Source organism: Nelumbo lutea, chromosome 1, assembly GCF_056320005.1.
Source record: "Nelumbo lutea isolate HS-2025 chromosome 1, American lotus-T2T, whole genome shotgun sequence".
NCBI lineage: Eukaryota > Viridiplantae > Streptophyta > Magnoliopsida > Proteales > Nelumbonaceae > Nelumbo > Nelumbo lutea.
Window position 1 is genome coordinate 613437 of NC_142684.1, and position 25501 is coordinate 638937.

The 25501-nt window shown below is 39.5% G+C and overlaps 2 non-coding genes across 2 annotated transcripts; both read left to right on the top strand.

Annotated features, from left to right (window-relative positions):
* Positions 1 to 6072: 6072 nt before the first annotated feature.
* LOC148873140 (small nucleolar RNA R71) lies at positions 6073 to 6179 on the top strand. The gene has a single exon (XR_016106286.1). It is a non-coding gene; the product is annotated as a small nucleolar RNA R71 (small nucleolar RNA).
* Positions 6180 to 23949: 17770 nt separating this feature from the next.
* Positions 23950 to 24056, top strand: LOC148873141 (small nucleolar RNA R71). Its single transcript, XR_016106207.1, has one exon. It is a non-coding gene; the product is annotated as a small nucleolar RNA R71 (small nucleolar RNA).
* Positions 24057 to 25501: the final 1445 nt, after the last annotated feature.

The following is a 25501-nucleotide window of genomic DNA, read 5'->3' on the forward strand; positions in this document are numbered from 1 at the left end:
TTACTTGTCCCCAAGTAACAAAGACACAAATCAAGCAAAATCTTTGCAAAAAAATTCAAATTAAACACAACTATGCTTGGTTCACTATGTTAATCACAAGAGCCTCACTAATGCACTACCCATGTTTTAATTAAGTGCACACAAGTCAACTAAATCCAGCACAAATCACCAACTCACAATGTAAATTCAAAAAATTCAAGAGACATCAATATGAGTATATGAACACTTTATAAACACTTCCTAATGAGCACCTTAACTTGATTGTCAACAAATGAAATTATAAATGCAAATTCAAATTCCATGGATTTTACCAACTTAATAGCAAAGAGTCACCAACAAACACATGAGATCATGAAGGTCAACCCTTTTTTTTTATCAAGACGCCCCCACACTTAAGCTTTTCAATACACCGCTTGTGGGGCATTTTATTCTTTCCTAAGTTATTAATATGCCTTTTGACACAAATACAAACGTGGTTAACAAATGCACCTGGTTACTCAACATATCATATGCTTAGAATGCTTTGCATACTCTTATTCTCAGTCACCATTTTACATGAAAATTGACATTTGTGATGAAGATTCCCAGTTACTAAGCAACCAAAAACATTGGAGTAGACACATTTTAATTTAATTGACCTTAACTCATGTCTCAGAATTAAATAATTTGACTTCATTACAGTTACAATGAATAGCATCCAAAGGAGTAAATGTAATTTCATTCATCAGCTACCCTTCCAAACTACCCATTAATCCGCATCTCAAAAGTATCATACACACCAAATTGACTTCCTAAATTTATGCACTTTACATTACAACTTAGTAAATTCACCCTAAATTCTTTTAACTTGATACGTCATAGAAATAGCATGAGTAGCATTCTTTCATTAACTCTCTAAAAGATTAACACCACTAATACCGAGCATAGTTCACATAATTTCTGCAAAAATTTTGCCTAGAACAAAGAAATTCAAAAGAAAAGACTGCTGCAATTAATTAAACATCACACCTAATCCCCCCCACACTTATGCATGGCATTGTCCCTAATGACAAATAAATAACAGAAATGGAAACTCCCCTACAAGGCAGTATCAAATAAGCTCAATAAGGGACACTATCTCCCTTTCTATAAGCACTTCCCCCTAAAAGTATGGCTTGCAACGGTGACCATTCACCTTAAAACACTCTCCTTTCAAGTTTTCCAATTCAAGAGCACCATGAGAAAACGTATGAGTCACTGTGAATGGTCCACTCCATCTCGACTTCAGCTTTCATGGAAACAATTTCAAACGAGAGTTAAACAACAAAACCAAATTACCTACCTGGAAGTCCTTCCAAACAATATGCGCATCATGCCATCTCTTTGTCTTCTCCTTGTATAGCTTGGCATTCTCATATGCTTGTAGTCTAATCTCATCTAACTCATTAAGCTGTAATATTCTCTTTTCACCTGCAGTCTTCATATTGAAGTTTAGTGCCTTAATTGCCCTAAAGGCCTGGTGTTCCTACTCGACAGGAAGGTGACACGCCTTGCCATAAATCAACCTATAAAGGAACATACCAATAGGGGTTTTGTAAGCAATCTATACGCCCATAAAGCATCATAAAGTTTTACAGCCTAGTCTTTCCTTGACCCATATGCTTGTAGTCTAATCTCATCTAACTCATTAAGCTGTAATATTCTCTTTTCACCTGCAGTCTTCATATTGAAGTTTAGTGCCTTAATTGCCCTAAAGGCCTGGTGTTCCTACTCGACAGGAAGGTGACACGCCTTGCCATAAATCAACCTATAAAGGAACATACCAATAGGGGTTTTGTAAGCAATCTATACGCCCATAAAGCATCATAAAGTTTTACAGCCTAGTCTTTCCTTGACCCATTGATAGTCTTCTCCAGAATCTTCTTAAGTTTCCTATTAGATACCTCGACTTGCCCACTAGTCTGGGGGTGATAGGGTGTAGCAACCCTACGATAGACATTATATTTCTTGAGAAGAAAATCAAACTGTTTGTTGCAAAAGTGGGATCTCCTATCACTAATGATAGCTCTAGGAACTCCAAACCTCAAGAAAAGCTTCTTCAAGAACTTAATCACTACCTTAGCATCATTGGTGGGGGATGCAATCGCTTCAACCCACTTGGAGACATAATCCACTCCCACCAAAATGTAATGGTTCCCATATGAGGATTGGAAAGGGCCCATGAAGTCAACTCCCCACACATCAAAAAGTTCTATCTCCTGAATAGAAGTCAATGGCATCTCATATCTCTTGGAAATATTTCCTACTCGCTGGCAGCGATCACATCTAGCAAAAAACCCTCTAGAGTCTTGAAATAATGTTGGCCAAAAAAAAACACTCTCTAGAACCTTAGCAGCAGTCTTTGTTGCACCAAAATGACCACCATATGCTGAGTCGTGACAATGAGTAAGAATGTCAAGCATCTCCTCCTCAGGCACACATCTCCTAATGATATTATCACCACAAATCTTGTAAAGGTAAGGATTAACTTTCGACAAAATCCGTTTTTTCTGTTGATAAGAAAAAATCTGGTGGAAAAATATCACAAGCTAATTAATTTGCCAAATCTGCGTCCCAGGGTGCACTCAAATGTTGAATAGCTAGAAGGAGTTCATCTGGGAAGTTCTCATTGATCTCGGGCTCATCATCTCTCTTCTCAACACCCTCCAACCTAGACAAATGATCAGCTACTACATTTCCTGATCCTTTCTTATCTTTGATCTCAATATCAAATTCTTGAATGAGTAAAATCCAGTGAATGAGTCGTGGCTTTGCATTCTTCTTAGCAAAAAGGTACCTGAGAGCAGAATGGTCAGTATAAATTATTACCTTTGAGCCAAGCAGATATGATCTGAATTTGTCCACTGCAAACACCACTGCTAACATCTCCTTCTCAGTGGTTGTGTAATTGAGCTGGGTATCCTTCAAAGTTCTGCTTGAATAGTACACAACATGCATCTTCTTATCCTTCCTTTTCCCTAGCACAACTCCAATAGCTTGATCACTAGCATCACACATAATCTCAAAAGGCAAAGACCAGTCTGGTGGTGAGATGATTGGTACAGATACTAAAGCTTATTTTAACCTATGAAAAGCACTCAAACATGCATCCCCAAACTCAAAAGGGACATCTTAATCAGCAAATTAGTAAGAGGTTTAGCAATAGATGAGAAATCCTTAATAAGTCGCCTATAAAAGCCAGCATGGCCAAGAAAACCTCTTACTCCCTTTACCGATGTAGGAGGTGGCAACTTTTTAATGATCTTTGTTTTAGCTCTGTCAACCTCGATACCTTTGCTAGAAATTTTGTGACCCAAAACTTTGCCTTCCTCCACCATAAAGTGGCACTTCTCCCAGTTTAGAACAAGGTTGGTCTCCTCACATCTCTTAAGAACCCTGTCAAGGTTAGCCAAACACAGATCAAATGAATCACCAAAAACAGAAAAGTCATCCATGAATACCTTCATTATGTCTTCAATCATGTCAGAGAAAATGGCCTTCATACACCTATGAAAGGTAGCTAGTGCGCTACACAACCCAAAAGGCATTCGCCTATAAGCAAAAGTGCCATATGGGCATGTAAAAGTGGTTTTCTCTTGATCCTCTGGAAAAATGAAAATCTGGTTATATCCATAATAGCCATCCATAAAGCAATAATAGGCATGACCTGCAATTCTTTCCAACATCTGGCCAATAAAAGGAAGAGGAAAATGATCCTTCCTGGTTGCAGCATTCAACTTACGGTAGTCAATACACACATGCCATCCATCAACTACCCGCTTAGAAAAAAAAACTCACCATCTTCATTTTCCACAACAGTCATACCACTTTTCTTGGGTACACACTAAACAGGACTGACCCAAGAACTATCAGAAATAGCATAGATAATACCTGCATCAAGAAGCTTAACAATCTCTTTCTTCACCACTTCTTCATGTGCAGGTTCAATCTTCTTTGCCTCTCAGTTGTGGCATGAAATCCATCCTCCATGTGAATCTTGTGCATCACAATAGACGGGCTAATACCCTTTATGTCAGAAATTTGCCAACCTAAAGACTTAATCATATGCCTTACCACATTTAACACTTTTTGTTCCTGCTTATTCGATAGTTTGTTTGAGATAATAATTGGCAAGGTATTATCATCTCCCAAAAATGCATACCTCAAATGCGATGGTAAAAGTTTCAACTCAAGCTTAGGTGGCTGCTGAATAGAAGGAGGAGTGGGGTTATCACTTCTTACTAGTAATTCAAGTTTAGCAAAAGGTTCAGTGCCACAAGCATTTCCATCTGCTACATCATCTTCAAAGTCTTGTTCTACCTCACTAACTTGACATACTTCTTTCACACATGAAACGATCACATCAATTCTCATACAAAGTTCTTCCTCCATAGGATGCTAAATAGCCTTGGACATATTAAACTCCACTTTTTCATCACCAATTTGAAGGGTCAGTTTCCCTTCATACACATCAACCAAAACCTTCCCTGTGTTTAGAAACGGTCTGCCAAGGATCAAGGTGCAATCACGATCCTCCTCAAAATTTAGCACAACAAAGTCCACAGGAAATATGAACTTGTCCACTTTCACAAGAACATCCTTAACCACGCCATGAGGTTTAATGATGGAATGATGCGCCAGCTGCAAAGTCATGAAGGTAGGTTTCACTTCTCCAAGACCAAGTTTCCTAAAAATAGATAAAGGCATCAAATTAATGCTAGCACCTAAATCACGCAAACACTTAGGAAACTCAATGCTACCAACAAACATGGAATTGTAAAAGTCCCTAGGTCTTTCAATTTTTCAAGCATCTTGCTGTTAATGATTGAACTACACTTATCAATCAATGATACAGTTTGGTCATCTTCCCATCACCTCTTATTAGTGATGATCTCCTTCAAAAATTTAGCATATTGAGGCATTTGGGCAAGAGCCTCAGCAAAAGGAATATTGATCCGCAGCTTCTTAAAAATATCCAAAAATTTGGAAATTTTCTATACAGTCTACTGGTTCTTCAGTCTTTGAGGAAAATGGATTCATGTGACATGGGGTGAAGGTTGGGCGTTAGAGTGATTCCTCCTATCACCCTGGTTCTCCTCTGACTTATCACTGGTTTCTTCATCATAGATTTCAGCATTGGTTGATGAAGGACTCTCAACATCTGTACCTATCCTCTTACTTTGCACATCTTGCTTTGGCTCTAGCACCTTCCCACTCCTTAGTGAAATTGCTTGGAGCCACTCCCTTGGATTAGTCTTAGTGTTGCTTGGTAAACTACCTTGGTTCCTAGCCAAAACAGCATTGGATAGTTGGCTATCTGCACCTCCAAGTTGTGAATTGAAGACGAATGGTTCTTTGCAATTTGATCAAATTTAGCTTCCATTTCTCTGGGCCTCATCCTGGCTGCTTATCTTGCTATTCATCATGTCCATAAATTTATCCAACTTGGCTTTAAAAGGAGCTGATCTATCCTGCTAAGGATGTGGCTGGAATCCTGGTGGTCCTTGCTATCTAGGCATGTTGTTGTTTTGGAAACTAGAACTACTAGCATTGTTGTTATTGCTACTCCATGAAAAATTGGGGTGATTTCTCCACCCTGGGTTATATGTGTTGGAGTAAGGGTTGTTGACCTACCTTCCTTGGAATTGATTCCCCACAAAATTGCCTTGCTCCAGAAAATTTCCACCTGCAAAATTAAAATTCTAACACAACGGTCAGAACTAACATGACCTATACCATTACAATACTCACAGATTGGTTGCATAGAAATGTTGGTGGCGTTGGCTTGCACGTTCATGGTGCCCAATTGCTTGATTCAAGTTGAAATTTGAGCCTGCAAGGATGCTGTGGAGTCCACTTCTAATTTGCCTCTCTGTCTAGGTGGATTTATCTCCTCGGCTGGCCACAAACAATTTAGCTGCCATTTCCTCTAAAAGATCAAAAGCAGCATCTACAGCTTTCCTCATCAAGGAACCTCCTGCAGCAGCATCAATAGTATCTCTAGTAGTGCGAGTGGCTCCATTATAGAAAGTCTGAATCAAAAGTCCCTTAGGTAAGCCATGGTGAGGGCAGCTTCTTTGCAAATCCTTAAATCTTTCCCAAGCCTTGTACAATGATTGATTCTCAAATTGCTACAAAGTAGTGATGTCTTTGATGATCTTTGCAGTTTTAGCTAGGGGAAAATACTTAGCTAAAAAAGCGTATGCCAACTGTGCCCATGTGGTTATGGAATTTGATGGTAGAGAATTTAACCACTCTTTAGCTTTATCTTTCAAGGTTAAGGAGAAAAAACTAAGCCTTATAGCATCATCAGAAACTCAATTGTATTTGAAGGTATCACAAATTTCCAAGAAATTTGCAATGTGAGCATTAGGATTTTCATTGCCCATGCCATATAATTTCACACTTGATTGGATCATTTGGAGTAGAGCTGGCTTAATCTCAAAGTTATTGGCATTAATGTTTGGCCTTGCAATACTCTGTTGTGCGCCATGCAGCCCAGGCATAGCAAAATCTCTAAGAGTTCTCTCATTATCATCTCTAAGAGTTCTCTAACAAACTTCTCGATTTCAGGTCTGAAAGGAAGAAGCTCAGGTTGTGAACTTCGAGTTTTTTGCATACGCCGAAACACTACCTATAGAAAGAACGGAAAAAAAACAAAGTTAGCAAAAACTAATAAAGAACTGCACTTTAAATCATGAGAATATGGTGTTAAATAAAATTCTTTCCCCAGCAGCGATGCCAAAACTTGATCGCTATCCGCAAGAGTATGGAATCGTGCAAGTAATATAGTATGGAATATAGAATCGTTCCCATGAGGAATGAATTATTTAGCCACCTATTAATTTATTCTCAACTTGTTTAAAGCAATAATCAATTTGGGTTTGTGATTTAAGGAATTTAAACTATTGCTACTGATTAAGGAAATTAAATGACAAAAACTAGTAATTTGAACAAAATCAATAACAAAGTTGCTAGGGATTAATCCTATCACGATCATCCAAATTCAATATCACTAAAATCTCAAGAGGGTTGTTATGTTTCAAGGTGTTTCCTAAAAGCACTAGTCAATCTTATTCAAGAGTTGATTAGCTAAACCTATGTTCAATTAAATGGAATTACAATCAATGAATTCTCATTCTTTCAATCTATATTTATGATGTAATCCCATAAAGATAAAGAGATTGAGTTCATTAGATGAAGAGATAAGAGTAGGATTAGACTAGGGCTTTCTATTTTTGAGAGATTAATTTCAAGAAAGAGTAGGAGACCACCCCCTCCCCTTAAACTATATAAAGGGGTAGGGGGCGGACTAGAGAGATCATCAAGAAGCAGAGGAGCAATCAATCAAGAAAGCAAGAAGACTGCAAGAAGAAGTGGCGGGAAGGAGAAGAGGAGACCTCACCTCTAAGGGCGACACCATGAGTTCTTTCTTTCCTCTTGTTTATTTTATTTCCTCTAGTATGAACTGATTTACTTGTAGCTAGGACTATGAAAAGCCTAATCATAACAATATTCTTATTCTAATTTATCCAAGATCATGATTTCCATATAGTCTATGAGTTATCTTGATTATTGCTATTAGGAGTGACCATCTCTTAATTGATTAGGCGTATGTGAATAAATCGAGAGAGGAATTCATATAGCTGACCACATAATTCATGGTGTGAATTGAATGGTATATAGGGGTATATACACATGATTCATCTGAATCATGATCTTGGATAAATTATCTGAATATAATAGTTTTTCCTTGAACTTAATGCACTTTTATCTTGAGATCTCTAGTCGAGAGAGAATATTAAATAAAATTGGAAAGACTTCAGCTTATGGGAATGACAAATTATCTTGGGTAATCTCAGACATTAATATTCATTGGAATGGTTAGGTGGACCAAAAATCCTAGCGAATTCAATCAACCATTACATACTTCAGCACTGGTTACTTCTGCTCTTGTTTTCCATTTCTGCTTTTCATTAGCTTTTACTCTTAAATCTGAAATTCGATTGTCCAAATAATTAGAGAAGGTTGTAGTTCTAATACTTATTTTGTTAAATCCTCGTGGGAATGATATTTTTATATTACTTGATAACTAGTGCACTTGCTAGGGTTATAATCATAGCTATCAAGTGTGTTTCGTCCAAGAAGATCTTCTCCTCCTCTCTTCTCCTCCTGTTTTTTTCTTCAAGGGTCCCAACCCTAATTCTTTCTTTTTCTTTTCATTTTATACCTTTTCTCTTCAGCCTCCCTTCCTTCTCTAAAGCTAGCCGCCTTTGGAGCCTCCCCTAGGCTACGGACTGGGCTGCTGTTCTTAGTGGGCCGAACTGCAGTTGGGTTGTTCTCCCATAAGGTTTTGGTTGGGCTACAATTGGGTGTGGAGCTTTGCACTTTAGTCCCTGATCTTTATCAGCTTGTCCCAAATTGACCCAGAACTTTCATCTTTGACAATTAGTTACCTGAAAAGTGACAAAACATCCGAATGCATTAAATTGACTCATAAATACCCAAATTAACCATAGAATCTCAACAATTAAGCCTAAAAACACCCAAATTCTTATGAATAACTTAAGCTTATCACACATCCTCTTGCAGCAAATTAGAAAATGGCTCAGCTATCTTGGAGAAATCCTTGATGAACCTTTTGTAGAATCCTACATGTCCCAAGAAGCTTATCACAGACCGGACGGATGTTGGTGGCGGCAACTTCTCAATTGTCTCCACCTTGGCTCTGTCAACCTCAATCCCTCTCTACGAAACTTTATGCCCAAGCACAATACTTCTTGCACCGTGAAGTGACATTTCTCCCAGTTCAGCACTAGATGGGTTTCCTTGCAACGCTTGAGTACCTTTTCTGAGTTATGTAAACATGCATCGAAGAAACAACCAAAGACTGAAAATTCATCCATGAAAATCTCCATAAACTTCTCAACCATATCAAAAAACATCGCCATCATGCACCTCTGGAATGTTGCTGGAACATTGCATAAACCGAATGGCATCCTCCTGTAAGCAAAGGTACCGTAGGGACATGTGAAGGTGGTCTTCTACTGATCTTCCAGTGAAATCGGAATCTGATTATAGCCTGAGTACCCATCTAAGAAACAATAGAACTCATGTCCGGCTAGCCTCTCTAGCATTTGATCGATGAAGGGTAGAGGGAAATGATCCTCGCATGTGGCTTTGTTTAATTTTTGGTAATCAATGCACACTCGCCACCCGGTAACTGTCCTAGTTGGTATGAGTTCATTCTTCACATTCGGTACCACAGTCATGCCACCTTTCTTCGGCACTACTTGTACGGGGCTCACCCATGAGCTATCAAAGATCGGATAAATGATACATGCGTCTAACAGCTTGATGACTTCTGCCTTCACCACATCCTTCATGTTCAGGTCCAGGCTTCTCTGAGGCTGAACCGAGGGCTTGCTTCCATCTTCCATTAGAATTTTGTGAGTGCATATGGACGGGTTGATGCCCTTGATATCTGCTATCTTCCAATCCAGAGCTATCTTGTGTTCCCACAGCACCCGTAAGGGTAAGCCCTTATCTTATTTATAGATTAGATCAGCCTTCTCCTAATCCCATTAGGAGGTTTCCAGATCTAAATCACATTTAGATCTAGACTCTCTGAGTGGATGGTAAGACCCAATCCTATCTGCTAATCTAATCTCAGAATTCGCCACTTATTTAACTGATCAAATCAGTGCAGTTCGAAATGGGCTTTAGGCCCAATAAGGTTACGTACTCACTTAGCCTTCCAAACTGCTGCCTAGTTGGGCTTCCTTGTATGGCATGGGACCCAAACATTGATCTACACATCAGCCGCATGGGTTCAGCCCAGCCTTTGTTACAAGGCCTGGCCGAATACACAGTTATGGACAGTGCACCCCCTGAAACCCATCGCATGGGCTCTATGGGCCCAACACTTACCCTAAGTGGTCCCTGGGCCAAGCCACCTTGTAACACCCAGGGACTATGGGCAGATGCAAGATTAGCTCATCAAGTATTACCGTCAATGGTCTTAAACTTAACCTCTCATCCCATAATGATCAAACACTGCCCGACAAGAGAGGATCTCTCCCTTGGCTACAAGGAACAGTGTTGCACTCTCTGCTCACATGGATACCGGGAATTAAAACCTTTTGCAAATGTTTAGAAATCGAAATATATATACTTTTATATCTCATATAAAATATATTTTGCAAAACAAATCTCAACGATTGAAATCGGCTGCCGACAGTCTTGGTTTCCATCAGAGAGTGCATCCCCGATCATTACCTTTGTCTGACAAAGGGGCTGATCCTGTCACTATGATCACCCACTCAGATGAATTCTCAAACTGTCCCAACATACCCAGGTTTTGACCCCCGCTAAGGATCTCACTGATTGGCATAACAAAGACAGCCCAATCTGACACCTAGTGCAGTATCATAATTGAGTCTAGGGATCAGGTGTAACTTTCTAATTTTGCCCATCAATCTCCAAGGTCTAGGGCAATACTAGAAATCTGGTCCGGTTCAAAGATTCAATTAATCCTACACTGCATGTGCCTTGGGTCTCACCTTGGCCGCTGAGACAGGCCAACCCAACATTTTGCAGCACACCAGTGTCAGCCTTGGCAGGATAAATCTCCCCAGACTTGTCCAACGGCCGTGAGAATTCTAAACTAACATGAATCTCATAAGTGTTCAGTTTAAGGGTATTACACAGAAACACACCACAGGAACATGAATCAAATATGTACTTTATTCATTTACAATAAATTCATAATGTACATCATTCTGATTGGAGCTAAGGGCATACAACTGTCTAACAATCTTTGCTAAAACCCAGCTACCACCCCTCTCTTTCTCTTTAATCCCAGATGTGTCCATCCTTCTCTATAAAAAGAACCCAAGGGCTCCTGAGAAGGGGTTGAATTCTGCCCCCAAGTGGGGATTTCATCACGACCCTTGGTCCAAAAGTCACCACCCTTCACGTGCGGTTCACTCTAAACCCTAATTTACAGTTTGCATAGCAAGATCCTTTATGGAGACTCATAGTTGGTTCAAAAGTGTGCTGAATTTTAGGGAAGATTGTGATTAGTTTCCAAAACCGGCGGTTGGTGTATAAGGAATAAGGTTAAACTACTAAACCTAAGTGGGTTTTGTGGTTACTTAATTAGGTCGTTGCGAGAGCAAGGGGAGCCTCCCACATCCCCATCTCTTACCTGACCAACCAAAGGAAGTGGTGCAACTCCAAGTGAACTTAAGAGGATTCACATTGGTTGGACCACTAGTTTAGGAAACCCAAGGTCAGCCCTTGGTCGTGTTGTTGATTTGCTTGCATTTTATTTTAAAATTTTAAAAATTTGAATTTGAATTTAAATTTCAAAATCTAAATTTGAATTTAAATTTCAAATTTCAAAAAAAATTAAAAATTCAAATTTTAGTTTAAATTACAGAATTTAAATTTCAAAATCTAAATTTTATATTAAAATTTAAAATGTAAATTTCAAATTTCCTAAAAAGAAGAAAAGGGGGGTTAAAACAAAATAAAATGAATGCAATGGCTGGAGTTTGTGGAATGGGAAACTATTTCCAACTTGAGCCATAGATAGAATAGAACCATGTGTCTCAACAACTGGAAAGGATTAATGGGATTGCCCAAAGACATGATCAAGTCCTTGCATTTCGTCAACAAAGTGGCCCATACCCAACCTTGTCATTCTATCCAACATGTCCCATTTATGCAAGGCCGGACCATCTTGTTAGCTAGTGCCCTACGGTGGGCCCATGTCAACCAGTCATTCCAGGCCAAATACATGCGGCCAACAGATTTTTCCAACCCAATGCTAACCCATTCTTTTGCCCATATAACCATGGGTGAGAAAATCAGCCCAACTTCACCTATGGGGCCCAAGCCCAAGAAACCGCCTGCCAAATGTGCACTCTCAATGGTCTGAAGCCCAGACTCATTGGGAGTACAATGACTACCCTGGGACTCAACCAATTCAACCATGTGAAACCTACACACAGTCCCAACTATAGTTCCATCAATCTAACACCATAGCCTAGCAATTTCAGAGGCCACAAGTGCAGAGTCAGTTCTTGTAGATGTATCCTACGAACCAACCAGCCCAACCGTATCAAGCTTACCCACAACCTCCTCAAACCCGTACAATAGATTTCCAATTCATGTAGCTTCAGTAGCTAATCCTAAATCAACAGCAGTTCGTTGCTAGACTAGCAAGCCAAATAAGACAGCTTGCTGAAGCCAAGGCGAAGAGAGAATTAGGGCAATTACCGAATCAATCGGTTGCAAACCCTAGGAATTAGTCACCGGGTCATCCTCCACAACAAATTCAACCACCTCTTAAGAACCCTCAGTTCGGAAATGCCAAAGCTATTACAACCTTAAAGAGTGGGAGAATTTTAGAAGACCCGTGTGAGGAAAAGAAAATTGAAGAAGAAAAGGAGCAGGAAAACCCTAAGTTGGGGGGAGAAGAAGGAAATGAAACTTTAGAGGAAGAACCTTTTGTAAACCAACCTGTTGTCCCCTTGCCAACCGCACTCACAGCCGGGCCGTTACGAAAGAAGAAAGAGATTCGCAATGAGGAGATCTGGGACCTCTTCAAACAAGTCCATATTAACATCCCTCTCGTCAATGCGATTCAACATGTCCATGCCTATCCCAAGTTCCTGAAAGAGGTGTGCACTCAAAATAGGGAGCCACAAGCGGCCCGACAAAAAGTGATGCTCTCAGCAAACGCTAGTGTGGTCCTCCTAAACTAACTACCCCAGAAGATGAAAGATCTGGGTGCTTCTCTCATTAGTTGTGTCATTTTCGCTAAAACCTAGCTGTCGCCCCCTCTTTCTCTCTAATCCCAGTTGTGTCCATCCTTCTCTATAAAAAGGACCCAAGGGCTCCTGAGATGGGGTTGGATTCTGCCCCCAGGTAAGACGGAAGGTTGTTCTTGAGAAGTTCAAGGGTAGAGGAAGAGGAGAACGCCCAGGCAAGAGGAGGGGTTCCAGCTTGCAGTTCGCCAAAGTCATTACTACCACCTCTAGAATCGATCCCAACCATTTTAATTTAGTTTTAGATTTAACTTTTGTTCTTTAATTTCTAGTCTAATTTTTCCTTCCTGCAAATTTACTTTTATAAAGTTTAATTTTTGCTTTGTTTCTATTCTGCAGATTTGAAATTCGGCCAGGTAAGACAGAAGGCCTAGCTCAAGAAGTTCGAGGGTCAAAGGAGACATCTAGAGAGTGCTACCTCTGATCGAATTACAAACATTTTTTATTTAATTTCTTTTATTTATTTACTTATTTTTATGAACTTTTCACTTTCAACAGTTTTCAAATCTTATTTTTAATGAATTCCAATTTAATTAATTAAAGTTTTGTGATTCTGCAACTTCCCTTCGTGTTCTTTTATCTGGATTAAAGTTCGTAACAATTTTTCACTCGCTTCCTTGTGGATACGACCCGTTCTCACCATTTACTGAATTTGTAATTGTTTGAGAATCGGAAAAAAAATTTATAAATATTAAAACTAGTGTCCCGAAGTGGTTAACAACATGCTTCTCAACACACCAAGTTTTCCGAACTCTTATTTTTGGTAGAACAGTGATTTTTGAATTTCTAATTAATTTTTTCCATATCCGATTTATTTTTTTAGTATTATTTTTCTTTCATTTTGTTTCTAGATCTATTTTCTTCTTTATTTTAATTTCTTGTTCGAATCTCTGTTTTAGTAGGTTTGTTTTTTTTTTATTTTCAGATAAAAAATTTTTATTTTAGTTTTTTATTGCCGCATAATCATTTTTTATTTTAGTAGCTATTTTTTTCTCTCTTGTTAGAATTTATTTTTGGTAGTTGTTAATTCTTTTTATCATAATTAATTTTTTATTTTTTGTTTGTAATAATTATTTATTACTTTATTTAATTTCCTTTTTTAGTTATTTAATTGAATAATTAATTGTTAAATAGGAAATTATTCAAATTTTTTAATTTGAGTTTAAATTACAAATTTGAATTTAAATTTAAATTTAAATTCAAAATTGAATTTGAATTTGAATTCAAATTTCAAAATTTAAATTCTAGAGAAATCATATAGTTTTATTTAATTGCTGAAATTATCATTTTTTTTGCCCATATAATCCTAGGTGGGAAAATCATCCCAATTTCACTTATAGGGCCCAAGCCCAAGAAACCACCTACTAGATGTGCACTCTCAATGGTCCGAAGCCCGGACTCACTAGGAGTACAATGATTACCCTGGGACCCAACCGGCTCAACCATGTCAAACCTACACACAGTCCCAACAACAGTACCTTCCATTTAACTCCATGGCCCAGCAATTTCAAGGGCCACAAGTGCGGAATCAGTTCTAGTAGGTGTATACTAGGAGCCAACCGGCCCAACTGTATCAAGCTTACCCACAACCTCCTCAAACCCGTACAGTAGATGACCAATTCATGCAGCTTCAGCAACTAATCCTAAATCAGCAGCAGTCCATTGCCATATTAGAAAGCCCAATTGGATTGCTAGTCGAAGCCAACGCAAGGAGAGAAGTAGGGCAATTACTGAGTCAACCGGTTGCAAACCCTAGGAATCAGCTACTGGGTCTTCCTACACAACAAATTCAACCACCTCCTAAGAACCCTCAGTTTGAAAATGCCAAAGTTGTTACAACCTTAAGGAGTGGGAGAATTTTAGAAGACCCGTATGAGGAAAAGAAAATTGAAGAAGAAGAAAAGGAGTAGGAAGACTTTAGAAGAAGAATCTTTAGTGAACCAACCTGTGGTCCCCTTTCCAACCGTACTCATAGTCGGGCCTTTGCGAAAGAAGAAAGAGATTCGGTACAAGGAGATCAGGGAGCTCTTCAAACAAGTCCATATTAACATCCCTCTCCTTGATGCGATTCAACATGTACCGTGCCTCACAGCCTATGCCAAGTTCCTGAAAGAGTTGTGCGCTCAAAAGAGGGAGCCATGAGCGGCCCCACAAAAAGTGATGCTCTTGGCAGACGTTAGTGCGGTCGCCCTAAACTAACTACCCCAGAAGATGAAAGACCCGGGTGCTCCTTTCATATGTTGTGTCGTCTCTTGAATCACTTTTGATTGGGCCCTATTGGATTTTGGGGCCAATGTAAATCTACTTTTGTCCATTATCTATGAAAGGTTCAGGATCGGCGAGTTAAAACTACCCTGGTAATTCTGTAACTCGCTGATTGGTTGGTTCCTCGAGGTGTTATCGAGGCCGTCATTGTTAGGATAGAGAATTGTTATTTCCCTGTAAACTTTGTTGTCCTAGCCATGACCCCAATCATGGAACTGAACCATAACCCGATAATCGTAGGATAGTCGTTTCTAGCAATGACCAATGCAAGCATTAATTATAAATCGGGAGAAATGGACATTTCATTTGAGGAGCAGAAGGTCCAATTAATTCTTTTTAGTGCCTCTAAGTTTCCAAACCTACGAACCTAAGAACAAATGTATAGTAGGAACCTGAGAGCAATGAAGAGTTAAGGAGCAACCCTAACCTGTTGGAATGTGTCCATGAGCAAGACCAAATCTGGGTCACGAGCTACTAGTAAAGAGTTGCAAGATAATATAAATCTCAAGTTAGGGAGCATCACTTCAATGAAAGTAACCTCATTCTCAAAAAGTTTATGGTTCCTAAGCTCAACATCGAAAAGCTTGGCCCAAATTGGGAAGGGCCCCACAGAATCAAGTAAGTAGTAGGACCCGACACCTTTCAACTGAGATATATGGGTGGAAGACCTATGCCTCATACCTGGAACTCTAAAAATCTCTAGATGTACTATCAGTAGAAATGTAAATAACTTAGTGGAAATTTGTGAATGAAAAGTGCAAGTTCCTCTCATTTTGATCGAATCTTTGTTTGCGTAAACATTCTCTAGCCAGGTTATACATTCTCGTCCCAACTGACTATAGTATACAACCTTCCTTAAGGTTACATGCTCAGACCAGATGTAGCCCCCTCGGCTGACTGGCCGTATTAAGGTTACATGCCCAGACCAGATGTCGGCCCAAGGCATATGATACTTTGTGAGTCACATGCCTAGTTGCCTTTTGACCTTTTTAGCGAAGGCCACACCCTTGAGACCTCGACAATTGTTGATAAGTGGCTCATGACCCCGACCTCAGCCTTAAAGACCCTAAGAGAAGAGAGTCTTTTTGAAGGCCAAAGAGTCAATGCCAATTGCATACTTAATAAAAACACGATGAATGACACACTAAGTAAACACCACTTCTCCACTAAGGCAACCGCTCATGCTCTCAACAACAAAGCCCCTACGAAATTGCGCATTAAGCGAAAGGGCATGTTTCTAGCTAAGGTAATCACCTTCCTCCTTCGCTAAGGTAAGAAGTTTCTAGACCTCAACAATTGTTGTCGAGCGACTTATGATGTTGGCCTCGACCTAAAAGATTCTAAGGTAGAACATCCTCACAAAGGGCTAAGTAAAAGTCATTTTTGCAAAAAAGAGATATTTTATTAAGAATTGCAAGTTTCTTTACAAAAATGCCTCTTTAGGGGAAGGCATCGACCCCTCGCACAAAAGAAGAAAAAGAAGAAGAGAAGATGATCTTTTGACAAGAAACTCAAGTTCCATTAACTCAATCGTCAAAGCCCTCCAAGTAAAGGAAGTCAGGTCCACATCATGCTCCCTCAAGGTCTTGTACTTTTCGACCGCCTTTGCGACCGACTCCTCCAACTTCTGCTCCATCGATGCTAAGGAAGACTTTAGCTCCTTCATGAGCTCCCATTTGGTGGCCACCTCAGCCTCGACCTTTTTGCGATGTTCGTACTCATCATGGACCTGTCCTTCAACCGCCTCCCGACCGGACTGCGCATCGGAAGTTTATTGCCTTAGGTGCTCGATCTCCTCTTGGCCTATTGAAGTTGCTAGATCAGCACCTCCACCTTGTGTGCAGGAGACCATCTGCACACAAAAAGGAAAACTTATCAGTCACATTCCACCAAGAAGATGTCAGTGACATAACACACTTAGAGAAGTATGAGAATACCGTGGCGTTCTTGTCCAAGAAAGTGTCCCGGACCGAATTTACGGTGTGTTGCGTCTAATACTGGAGGTCGCAAGGGAGAACCATGCTGACCACGAGTTGCCATCCGACTCTAGCCATGGACAAGGAGTCCCCCTCTTGGATGCTCCATTGCGTCCGGTAGATCCGATGAGTGTTGAGTGGCTCGTTCCCCTCGGGTCGGACGGTCGAAGAGCCTTCTTCTTGTTGTCCATCTCTACAAGAAAGAAACTAGCAACAATTAGAAGCGATAGGAGCGTCCGTACCCCATGGGTAGGACTAAGTCTAGCCATCACCAAGGCCTCTTCCTTAACTAGGGGTCTAGCATGAATCGTCCCGCCCAGCCAAAGCCGATTCATCACGGCCTTCTCCTCGTTGCTGCTGCATGGTGTGATCCTCTTGGCCAATGTATCTGTATCCTCTCAACCAAACCGAAAGGACCAACCTTGGGGAAACTAGCCACCACCTTTCCCTATCAGCCTTGGAAATACCACAAGCCTTCCTTGTCGAGATGCTTCCTCAATGCAAAAAAACTCTGAAATGTGTTCATAGTCACAAACACATCTCGTAGATGGGACATCACCAACACAACCACAATCGTCCTAACAACATTGGGAGTGAATTGGCTAAGGATGAGCTTATAGTGGTTCAGAATCTCAAGAATTAGGGGGTACAGGGGAAACTACAATCCAAAGTGAAGGTAATGCTCATGGACGCACGCCTCCCCTTCAGTAGCAAGCCACGACCTATCACCAATGCAGGGGACTCTAACCCTATAGTACCCCTTATGTAATACTTGCAACCAAAGCCCTAACTTTCTCCTTGCCGAGAATGCCATCTAGTTCAGAGCAGGGATAATGCCCCAACATCACGCCTCAACGCTCAGCCTTGGCTCGCTCATTGACCATAAGTTCCTCGACCTCTTCCACATCTACCACTTTAGGAAACACAAAAACATTTCTTGTGGCGTCGGCCCTCGGCTGCATGGAACCAGCACTTTCATTGGCAGAGTCCGCACTTTGTTGGTCATGCTCAGCCCCGCGAGACATGACCCTCTCCCTTGACACCTGGACGCTAGATGTCCGAGAGGAGCTCTCGAAGTCATTACTGTCACTCCCATCACTACTAGGAATGTTGTTGAGAGTACTCCAGTTAGGAAGGTTGTAAGCTTCACAACCAGAATCCGAGGTCGACATGTCGAAGATAGAATTTCTTTACTTAAGAATGTTAGTGAAAGGAAGTTTAAGGAAATAGTTGTAGAAGGTTGAGGTGTCCTCAATAGCTCCAAGACTAAAGGTTTCGAGCAAATGGTGAAGTCTCGCTCAACTACCTTCCCTATTTAAAGGAAAATGTATGGCCTAGATTCAATTGATCCAATGACCATGGATCAGATGACTTAATAGCTCGAACCGACAAGCTCCACGTGGCATCGATCTCATGAGATGAAATGATGCCAAGAGATGGGGCTGGTTCGCCCGTCGACTCCGGCTCAAGGACATGCCAAACCGGACCCCTTGTACAATCATGTGCACGGCCTTAATCAACCAACCTCGATGCTCGCCCTATGTACAAACCTACGATGGATGATGTTAGCGCCATTATAGGGCACAGGCAATGCACACGGAAAGCCTACACCCATACGATGCTTGTCCTACGTTCAGAGCAGCTACTAGGAAGAGCTCCATAGCCGAGGCTAATTGTCAACTATCCGCAAGAGTACGAAGTCGTGCAAGTAATATAGTAAGGAGTACAAAATCATTCCCACGAGGAATGAATTACTTAACCACCTATTAATTTCTTCTCAACTTGTTTAAAGCAATAATTGATTTGGTTTGCGATTTAGGAATTCAAACTAGTGCTACTAATTAAGGAAATTAAATGACAAAAACAAGTACCTTGAACAAACTCAACAACAAAGTTGCTAGGGAATAATCCTATCACAATCATCAAGATTCAACATCAATAAAATCTCATGAGGGTTGTTATATTCCAAGGTGTTTCCTAAAAGCACTAATCAATCTTTCTCAAGAATCGATTAGCTAAACCTATGTTCAATTAAAGGGAACTACAATCAATGAATTCTCATTCTTTCAATCGAAATCCTCTTTGCATAAACACAAGCTATCAATACACCTCTATGGAAATCCTACCAACAATGGATATCTCTACCTAATTATTGGCTGAATAAGTGTTATTAGTTCCACCTCTATTATCATCTCTCGATGAATAATCTTGATCAAAGAACGATTCATTGGAGATCAGCCAATGACACATAATCAGCACAAATAATACAATATAACAAGAACCTCATTGGTTTTATTAATGAATGAAATTCAATGCATGATCAAGCATTAGTCCCTAACAATAAAAACCTAGCCCCTCATGATATAATTAAGAACAAGCAAACTACCCTAATTACTTTCAGATCAAACCACTCTTAATGATAAGAAGAGTCACTGCATACAAGAATTGACAGAACCGATTCAGCCATCAAATCTTTAAGCTATCCGACTGAGGTGAAGCCAGTCTTGGGTTGGCGAAACCGTAATCTATGTGCAGCCTCTCTCAAGCGCAGCCCACCCTATCTCTGAATGACAAATCCTGTATCTCTATCAGAATTTTACTCACCAAAGATGCATTAAGAACAAGAATTCGTAGGTCATCAATTCAGGTATGAATGATTGCCAACCGAAGCATGCAATTTATCTCTAAAATGCATTCAGTCCTTTTCTTGATTAGATGATCTAATTACCTAACTCTTTCTCAAACAATTAAAGTAATCACAGATGCTAGAACAATTCAGCCAAGATTGTTTTATAAATTAAAACCCCAATCAAGAATCCCAAGAACAAGTCATACTCAATTGGATCTGCCTAAGTTTAATTACAAATCAAAATTGAAACTCATCATGGTTCGCATAAAGAAAGAAAGAAGAAAGATTCAATAGAGAAACCTCAAGAAATCCTAATTGAATCTAGGTTACCAAACTGCAGAACCAAAGAGGAAGACAACTTATGAATCTTTGCATCAATCTTCGATCTCCTTGCTGTGATCCTTCTCCAATTCGCATTCAGCAGCCTTCTCCTCTCCCTAGCAGCTTCTTCTTCAATTTTCTTTCAGGGGTTCGAACCCTTATCTCCTCTTTTTATATCCTTCTCTTAAGATAAAACCCTGTTCTCATGTAAGTGGGAGAGTAGTGAATTCCCGGATGAAAACTTGCAGGCTAAGGAATTGCTCCAGCACATCAGCAATTAGATTGTAGATAACTAGGTCCCGAATTTTACCTCGATGAATTCCGTACCTATCAAAACTCAAAACATGAAATTTGTAGAAATCTTCTTTATCTTTCCAATGCATCTTGAAACATTTCAATCGGAGTCCAGATGGGAGAGTTATGCCCAAACTACCACGCGGTGCCGAAACATCCAAAATTACCCGATTAGCCTTCTTTTCCACTTAACGCCTCCTTTCGTGTCATAAATCAAAATATAAGAATAATGAGTCCATTTAGGCACTAAATAAGTATAAAAGACTACATATTAAGGGATTAAAATAGGATAATTTTCATTCTCATCAAATCCCCCCACACTTGAACTGTTACTTGTCCCCAACTAACAAGGACACAAGTCAAGCAAAATCTTTGCAAAAATCAAATTAAATACAACTATGTTCGGTTCACTATGTTAATCACAAGAGTCTCACTAATGCACTACCCATATTTTATTTAAGAGCACACAAGTCAACTAAATCCAGGATGAATCTCCAATTCACAATGTAAATTCAAAAAAAAATCAAGAGACATCAATATAAGTATATGAACACTTTATAAACACTTCATAATAAGCAACTCAGCTAGATTGTCAACAAAAGAAATTACAAATGCAAATTCAAATGCCATGGATTTAACCACTAAATAGCATAGAGTCACCAACAAACACATGAGATCTTGAAGGTCAGCCTTTTTCTCTTCTTCTTTTTTTTTCCGTAAGAACCCCCACACTTAAGCTTTTCAACACACCACTTGTGTGGCATTTTATTCTTTCCTAAGTTATTAATATGTATTTTGACGCAAATACAAATGTGGGTGATGAATGCACCTGGTTACTCAACATATAATATACTTAGAATGCTTTGCATACTGTTATTATCAGTTGTCATTTTACGCAAAAATCAACATTTGTGATGAAGATTCCCGTTTACTAAGAAGCCAAAAACATTGGAGTAGACACATTTTAATTTAATTGACCTTAACTCATATCTCTGAAGTAAATAATTTGACTTCCATTACAGTTACAATCAATAGCATCCAAAGGAGTAAATGTAACTTCATTCATCAGCTACCTTGCTAAACTACCCATTAATCCGCATCCCAAAAGTATCATACACACCAAATTGACTTCCTAAATTTATGCCCTGTACATTACAACTTAGTAAATTCACCCTAAACTCTTTTAACTTGATACGTCCTAAAAATAGCATGAGTAGCATTCTTTCATTGACTCTAAAAAAGATTAACACTATTAGTACCGAGCATAGTTCACACAATTTCTACAAAAATTTTGCTTTGCCTAGAATAGAGAAATTCAAAAGAAAAGACTACTGCAATTAATAAAGAAAAGTTGTTGCTATTAATAAAACATCATACCTAATCCCCCCCCCCCACACACTTATGCATGGACACTGCCCTCAATGTTCATAGAGATAGAATGTAAAGATGAATTCAGTAATGAGGGCAGTGAGACTTCAAGTAATTGAAGGGGTTTAGAGAGCTTCCCTGAAGAGCATTCTGAAATCTGGAGTGGCTCCTTCCGTTTGGACCCTCTAGCTGCTAAGAACCAAAAGAAACTTGGAGTAGAGAATGATAAACACTCAAAGAGATCAACAATCTACAAAATTAACATCCTAGAAAAGAAACTCGAATGATACGAAAAAGAAAAGTAGAAAACAAATAAAAATAAGAACTACTTATCAGCATTGGGTTGCCTCCCAATAAGTGCTTGTTTTCCGTCTAAAGCTTGACGTTGTAGTGGAATCAATGAACATCTAAGCACACAGTTGGTGGGGGAGGCAATGCTCCATCCACTACATATGGTTTGAGGTGCAGACCATTGACATCTTCTTCAAAATCTTGTTCTACCTCACTAACTTGACATACTTCTTTCACACATGAATCGATCACATCAATTCTCATACAAAGTTCTTCCTCCATAGGATGCTTCATAGCCTTGGACATGTTAAACTCCACTTTGTCATCCCCAATTTAAAGGGTCAGCTTTTCTTCATACACATCAACCAAGGCTTTCCCTATGTTTAGAAACGGTTTGCCAAGGATCAAGGTGCAATCACGATCCTCCTCAAAATCGAGCACAACAAAGTCCATAGGGAATATAAACTTGTCCACTTTCATAAGTACATCCTCAACCATGCCATGAGGTTTCTTGATGGAATGATCCGCCAGCTGCAAAGTCATCAAGGTAGGTTTCACTTCTCCCAAGCCAAGTTTCCTGAAAATAGACAAGGACATCAAGTTAATGCTAGCACCTAAATCACACAAACACTTAGTAAACTCAATGCTACCAACAACACATGGAATTGTAAAACTCCCTGGGCCTTTCAATTTGGTAAGCATCTTGTTGGTGATGATTGAACTGCACTTTTCAATCAATGGGACAGTTTGGTCATCCTCCCATCTCCACTTATTATTGATGATCTCCTTCAAAAATTTAGCATATTGAGGCATTTGAACAAGAGCCACAGCAAAAGGAATATTGATTTGCAGCTTCTTAAAAATATCCAAAAATTTGGAAAATTGCTATTCAGTCTGTTGCTTCTTCAATATTTGAGGAAAAGGGATTCATGTGACATAGGGTGGAGGTTGGGCATTAGAGTGATTCTCCTTGTCACCTTGGTTCCCCTCTAACTTATCATTGGTTTCTTCATCATAGATTTCAGCATTGGTTAATGAAGAACTCTCAACATCTATACCTGTCCTCTTACTTTGCACATCCTGCTTTGGCTCCAGCACTTTCCCACTCCTTAGTGAAATTGCTTTGAGCTGCTCCCTTGGATAAGTCTCAGTGTTGCTTGGTAAATTGCCTTGGTTCCTAGTCGAAACAACATTGGCTAGTTGGCCTATTTGCACCTCCAAGTTGTGAATTGAGGGTGAATGGTTCTTTGCAATTTGATCAAATTTAGCTTCCATCCTTCTCTGGGCCTCATCCTGGCTGCTCATCTTACTACTCATCATTTCCATGAACTTATCAAGCTTGGCTTCAAAAGAAGCTGATCTATCCTGCTGAGGGTGTGGCTGGAATCCTTGTGTTCATTGCTGTCTAGGCATGTTGTTGTTTTGGAGGCTAGAGCTACTAGCATTGTTGTTATTGTTACTCCATGAAAAATTGGGGCGATTTCTCCACCCTGGATTATATGTGTTGGAGTACGGGTTGCAAATCTGCCTTCCTTGGAATTGATTCCCCACAAAATTGCATTACTCCATAAAATTTCCACCTGCAAAATTAAAATTTCCAACACAACAATCAGAACTAACATGACCAATACCATTACAATACTCATAGGTTGGTTGCATAGAATTGTTGATGGCGTTGGCTTGCACGTTCATGGTGCCCAATTGCTTGATTAAGGTTGAAATCTGAACCTGCGAGGATGCTATGGAGTCCGCTTCTGATTTTCCTCCCTATCTAGGTGGATTTAGCCACTTGGCTGGCCACAACCAATTGTTATCTGCCATTTCCTCTATGAGATCAAAAGCAACATCTATAGGTTTCCTCATCAAGGAACCTCCTGCAACAGCATTTATAGTATCTCTAGTAGTGCGAGAGGCTCCATTGTAGAAAGTCTGAATCAGAAGTCCCTTAGGTAAGCCATGGTGAGGGCAGCTTCTCTACAAATCCTTAAATCTTTCCCAGGCCCCATACAATGATTCATTCTCAAATTGCTGAAAGGTAATGATGTCTTTAATGATCATTGTGGCTTTAGCTGGGGGAAAAAACTTAGCTAAGAAAGCCTATGCCAGCTGTGCCCATGTGGTTATGGAATTTGGTGGTAGAGAGTTTAGCCATGCTTTAGCTTTATCCTTCATGGTGAAAGGGAAAAGCCTAAGCCTAATAGAATCTGACACTCCATTGTATTTGAAGGCATCATAGATTTCCAAGAAATTTGCAATGTTAGCATTAGGATCTTCATTCCATGCCAGAAAATTGCACACTTAATTGGATCATTTGGAGTAGAGCTGGCTTAATTTCAAAGTTATTAGCATTGATGTTCGGCCTTGCAATACTCTGTTGTGCACCATGCAGCCCAGGCATAGCAAAATCTCTAAGAGTTCTCTCATTATCATGTCGAATTGCATGGTTGCCTCCATTATCCACCGCCATCTCTGGAACCCTTACTTGCTAAGCTTTCTTGCTTTCTCTAACAAACTTCTCAATTTTAGGTCTGAAAGGGAGAATCTTGGGTTGTGAACTTTGAGTTCTTTGCATACACTGAAACAGTACCTAAAGAAAGAAGCAAACAAGCAAACAAACAAACAAACAAACAAACAAACGAACAAAAGTTAACAAAAACTAATAAAGAACTGTGCTTTAAATCAAGAGAGACTAAATTAACTAAGGTGTTAAATAAAATTCATTCCCCGGCAACGATGCCACAATCTTGTCAACTATCCGCAAGAGTACGGAGTCGTGCAAGTAATATAGTAAGGAGTACAGAATCGTTCCCACAAGGAATGAATTACTTAACCACCAATTAATTTTTCTCAACTTGTTTAAAGCAATAATTGACTTGGTTTGTGATTTAGGAATTCAAACTAGCGCTACTGATTAAGAAAATTAAATGACAAAAACAAGTACCTTGAACAAAGTCAATAACAATGTTGCCAGGGAATAATCCTATCACAATCATTAAGATTCCACATCAATAAAATCTCACGAGGGCTGTTATATTCCAAGGTGTTTCCAAAAAGCACTAATCGATCTTTCTCAAGACTCGATTAGCTAAATCTGTGTTCAATTAAAGGGAACTACAATCAATGAATTCTCATTCTTTCAATAGAAATCCTCTTTGCATAAACACAAGCTATCAATACACCTTTATGGAAATCCTACCAACAATTGATATCTCTACCTAATTATTGGCCGAATAAGTGTTATTAGTTCTACTTCTATTATCATCTCTCAAAGAATAATCTTGATCAAAGAACGATTCATTGGAGATCAGCCAATGACACGTAATCAGCACAAATAACACAATATAATAAGAACCTCATCGGTTTTATTAATGAATGAAATTCAATGCATGATCAAGCATTAGTCCCTAACAATAAAAACCTAGCCCCTCATGATATAATCAAGAACAAGCAAACTACCCTAATTTCTTTCGAATCAAACCACTCTTAATGATAAGAAGAATCAC